The sequence below is a fragment of the Zea mays genome, chromosome 3, assembly GCF_902167145.1.
Source record: "Zea mays cultivar B73 chromosome 3, Zm-B73-REFERENCE-NAM-5.0, whole genome shotgun sequence".
Taxonomy (NCBI): domain Eukaryota; kingdom Viridiplantae; phylum Streptophyta; class Magnoliopsida; order Poales; family Poaceae; genus Zea; species Zea mays.
Window position 1 is genome coordinate 162,479,257 of NC_050098.1, and position 4,851 is coordinate 162,484,107.

Sequence of the window (4,851 nt, forward strand, 5' to 3'; positions counted from 1 at the left end):
GGGGTCAAGAGGGACAGCCTTAACCGTCTCTGCTGGCTCGAAGTTGCCGGCATGGCGCTTCACGTCTGGCACCTCCTTGGAGAGGTTCTCCAGGTCGGCGATGAGGGCCTCGGACTCGGCGAGGGCCTCGGCGTACTCCACGCACTCCACGTCGCATTCGAACGCGTGTTTGTACGTGGGGCCGACGGTGATGACCCCGTTGGGGCCCGGCATCTTGAGCTTCAGGTAGGTGTAGTTGGGGACGGCCATGAACTTCGCGTAACATGGCCTCCCTAGTACGGCGTGGTAGGTTCCTCGGAACCCGACCACCTCGAACGTCAGGGTCTCCCTTCGGAAGTTGGAGGGTGTCCCGAAGCAGACGGGGAGGTCGAGTCGCCCGAGGGGCTGGACGCGCTTCCCAGGGATGATCCCGTGGAAGGGCGCAGCGCCTGCTCGGACGGAGGACAGATCGATGCGCAGGAGCTTGAGGGTCTCGACGTAGATGATGTTGAGGCAGCTGCCCCCATCCATCAGGACCTTGGTGAGCCTGACATTGCCGACAACGGGGTCGACGACGAGCGGGTATTTCCCCGGGCTCGGCACATGGTCGGGGTGGTCGGCCTGGTCGAAGGTGATGGGCTTGTCGGACCAGTCTAGGTAGACTGGCGCCGCCACCTTCACCGAGCAGACCTCCCGGCGCTCTTGCTTGCGATGCCGAGCCGAGGCATTCGCCGCATGCCCTCCATAGATCATGAAGCAGTCGCGGACCTCGGGGAACTCTCCTGCTTGGTGATCTTCGTTCTTGTCGTCGTCGCGGGCCCTGCCACCCTCAGCGGGTGGCCCGGCCCTATGGAAGTGACGCCGAAGCATAATGCACTCCTCGAGGGTGTGCTTGACGGGCCCCTGATGGTAGGGGCACGGCTCCTTGAGCATCTGGTCGAAGAGGTTTGCACCTCCAGGGGGCTTCCGAGGGTTCTTGTACTCGGCGGCGGCGACAAGGTCCGCGTCAGCGGCGTCGCGTTTCGATTGCGACTTCTTCTTGCCTTTCTTCTTGGCGCCGCGCGGAGCAGACGCCTCGGGAGCCTCTTCCGATGGGCGGCCCTGGGGCTACTTGTCCTTTCGGAAGATAGCCTCGACCGCCTCCTGGCCAGAGGCGAACTTGGTGGCGATGTCCATCAGCTCGCTCGCCCTGGTGGGGGTCTTGCGACCCAGCTTGCTCACCAGGTCACGGCAAGTGGTGCCGGCGAGGAACGCGCCGATGACATCCGAGTCGGTGATGTTGGGCAGCTCGGTGCGCTGCTTCGAGAATCGCCGGATGTAGTCCCGGAGCGACTCCCCCGGCTGTTGCCGGCAGCTTCGAAGGTCCCAGGAATTCCCGGGGCGCACGTACGTGCCCTGGAAATTCCCAGCGAAGGCTTGGACCAAGTCGTCCCAGTTGGAGATCTGCCCCGGAGGCAGGTGCTCCAACCAGGCGCGAGCAGTGTCGGAGAGGAACAGGGGGAGGTTACGGATGATGAGGTTGTCGTCGTCCGTCCCACCCAGTTGGCAAGCAAGGCGGTAGTCCGCGAGCCACAGTTCCGGTCTCGTTTCCCCCGAGTACTTCGTGATAGTAGTCGGGGGTCGGAACCGGGTCGGGGAATGGCGCCCGTCGGATGGCCCGACTGAAGGCCTGCGGACCGGGTGGTTCGGGCGAGGGACTCCGATCCTCCCCGCTGTCGTAGCGCCCCCCACGCCTGGGGTGGTAGCCTCGGCGCACCCTTTCGTCGAGGTGGGCCCGACGGTCGCGTCGATGGTGCTCGTTGCCGAGGTGGCCCGGGGCCGCAGGCGCGGTGTTGAGCGTGCGCCCGGTGTAGACCGAGGCTTCCCGCATGAATCGGGAAGTCGCGGCATGAGGTTCCGAGGGATATCCTTGCCTTCGGGAGGTAGTGCTCTCGGCCCGTCGGGCCGCAGCGCCTTCCAGGAGATTCTTGAGCTCTCCCTGGATTCGCCGACCCTCGGTGGTTGATGGCTCCGGCATCGCGCGGAGGAGCATCGCTGCGGCTGCCAGGTTCTGACCAACCCCGCTGGATGCGGGCGGCGGCCTGACCCTGACATTGTTGGCAACGCGATGCTGGAGACCTTGGGGCAGGTGACGTATTTCTCCGGCCAGGGGTTGGTCCGCCCATACCTGCCCGACGTCCCGACGGATCGGCTCAAGCGCTCCTGTTCCCTCGTTGAGCCTGGCCTGCGCCTCGCGGACTTGCTCGAGTTGTGGGTCGTAACCCCCCGCCGGAGCGGGGACCACAGCTAGCTCCCGTGGGATGTCGGCGCGAGGCACCGGCCTAGGAAGATCACCGTCCTCCGGCATGCCGAGACGGTTGCCTTCGGAGGGATCCCCTAGCTCGATGTGGAAACATTCGCGGCTTGGGCCGCAGCTCTCGTCGCCAAGGCTGTGGCTTCCGTCGGAACCGTCGGATAGGCAGTAGTCACATGCGGTCATGAAGTCCCGCATGGCACTGGGGTTGCCAAGTCCGGAGAAATCCCAACAGACGCTGGGGTCGTCATCTTCCTCGGACCCAGAGGGCCCGTAGGTCGAGATGTCCGTCAACCGGTCCCAAGGCGACCGTATACGAAACCCCAGTGGGGTTGCACTCGCCTCAATGAGAGCGCCCGCCAAAGCGAGGTCTTTTGGTGGGTTGAGGCCGAGTCGAAATGACGTAAGATGGGAGTTAGTTGGTACCTTTTGGTCGACGAGGAGCGACGTAGTCGCATCGGGGACTGGTTGCACCGTCATCTCAGGTACGAGGGCGACGTCCTGCAGGCTTTCCGCGAGCGCGCCGGCGTCGTCTTCTTGCTCGGGGTCAGCGTGTCGCGGGGGGACGGCGCTTGCCTTCGTCTTGAACGCGAGGTCGACGTCCGGCGTGCCTTCCGTCGGGGCGTCGGGGGCGTCGATTCGCTCGACGGCCAACGAAGCGCGGCCTCCCGCTTGGCCTTGATGGCCCCGCCTCCTCCTCCGTTGGCGGGGGAGAGAACGGAGCGAGCTCGAATGTTGTTCTTCCACCACGCGGGGAAGGTGTCGTCGATTCCGCCGCCGGCGAGCGGGTTGTCGGCCGCCATTGTCGTTGTCACGCGGCGGTGGAAGAAGTATCATGTCGTAGCTGCCGTCGAAGGACATGAACTCAAGAGTCCCGAAACGAAGCACCGCCCCGGGCCGGAGAGGTTGCTGGAGATTGCCCATCTGGAGCTTGACGGGGAGCTGTTCGTCAGCACGCAGCAGGCCCCTACCTGGCGCGCCAACTGTCGGCGTTTCGAGACAGGGGGGTCCCAAAGCCGACGAGTGAGTGTGCTGCGTGCCCCAGCCCAGATGGGTCGAGCGCGTGGGCGAGCACGAAGGGGGGAGAGGCGAGGTGGCCGGAGTCGAGCGTGAGAGAGGTGGAAGTCCCGCGGCCTTCGTGTTCGTCCCGCGCCCAGGTCGGGTGCGCTTGCAGTAGGGGGGTTACAAGCGTCCACGCAGGTGAGGGAAGCGAGCGGCCCCAAGAGAGCGCCTGTCCCGTCCTCGGTCCCGCGCGGCCAACCTCCTCTAAGAAGGCCCTGGTCCTCCCTTTTATAGTCGTAAGGAGAGGATCCAGGTGTACAATGGGGGTGTAGCAGAGTGCTACGTGTCTAGCGGAGAGAAAGCTAGCGCCCTAGGTACATGCCAATGTGGCAGCCGGAGAGGTCTTGGCACCTTGCTGGTGTGATGTCGTGGCTGTCGGAGGTGCGACGGAGCCTGGCGGAGGGACAGCTGTTGGAGCGGTCGAGTCCTTGCTGACGTCGCCCTGCTTCCGTAAGAGAGCTGGGGGCCGCCGTCGTCACAGAGCTTGTGGAGCGCCATCATTGCCCATCCGGCGGAGCTGGTCGGATGGGACGCCGGTCTTGTTCTCCGTGACCCGAGTCGATTCGGGGTAGGACGATGATGACGCTTCCTGTTGACGTGGCGGGTCTGTGCCCTAGGCGGGGTGACGTGGGGGCTCCTCCGAAGCCGAGGTTGAGTCTGTCTTCTGTTGCCGAGGCCGAGTCCGAGCCATGGGGTCGGGCGAGGCGGAGGTCGTTTGGCCGAGGCCAGGGCGGAGTCCGAGCCCTGGGGTCGGGCGAGGCGGAGTTTCGTCGTCTTCCGGGTCTTAGCCCGAGTCCGAGCCCTGGGGTCGGGCGGAGCGGAGTTCGCCGTCTTCCGGGTCTTAGCCCGAGTCCGAGCCCTGGGGTCGGGCGGAGCGGAGTTCGCCGTCTTCCGGGTCTTAGCCCGAGTCCGAGCCCTGGGGTCGGGCGGAGCGGAGTTCGCCGTCTTCCGGTTCTTAGCCCGAGTCCGAGCCCTGGGGTCGGGCGGAGCGGAGTTCGCCGTCTTCCGGGTCTTAGCCCGAGTCCGAGCCCTGGGGTCGGGCGGAGCGGAGTTCGCCGTCTTCCGGGTCTTAGCCCGAGTCCGAGCCCTGGGGTCGGGCGGAGCGGAGTTCGCCGTGGCGCCTTTGGCAAGGCCTGACTGTCTGTCTGACTCACCCTTTGCGTTAAATGCTCCTGCAACTCGGTCAGTCGGTGTGGCGATTTAGTCAGGGTCGCTTCTGAGCGAAGCCAAGGCCTCGGGCGAGCCGGTGATGTGTCCGCCGTAAAAAGGGGGGCCTCGGGCGAGACGGAAGTCTCTCGAGGTCGGCTGCCCTTGGCCGAGGCTAGGCTCGGGTGAAGCGTGATCGAGTCACTCGTGTGGACTGATCCCTGACTTAATCGTACCCATCAGGCCTTTGCAGCTTTATGCTGATGGGGGTTACCAGCTGAGAATTAGGCGTCTTGAGGGTACCCCTAATTATGGTCCCCGACAATATTAAATGTTTCTGTTGCAACGCACGGGCACCCACCTATATGTGT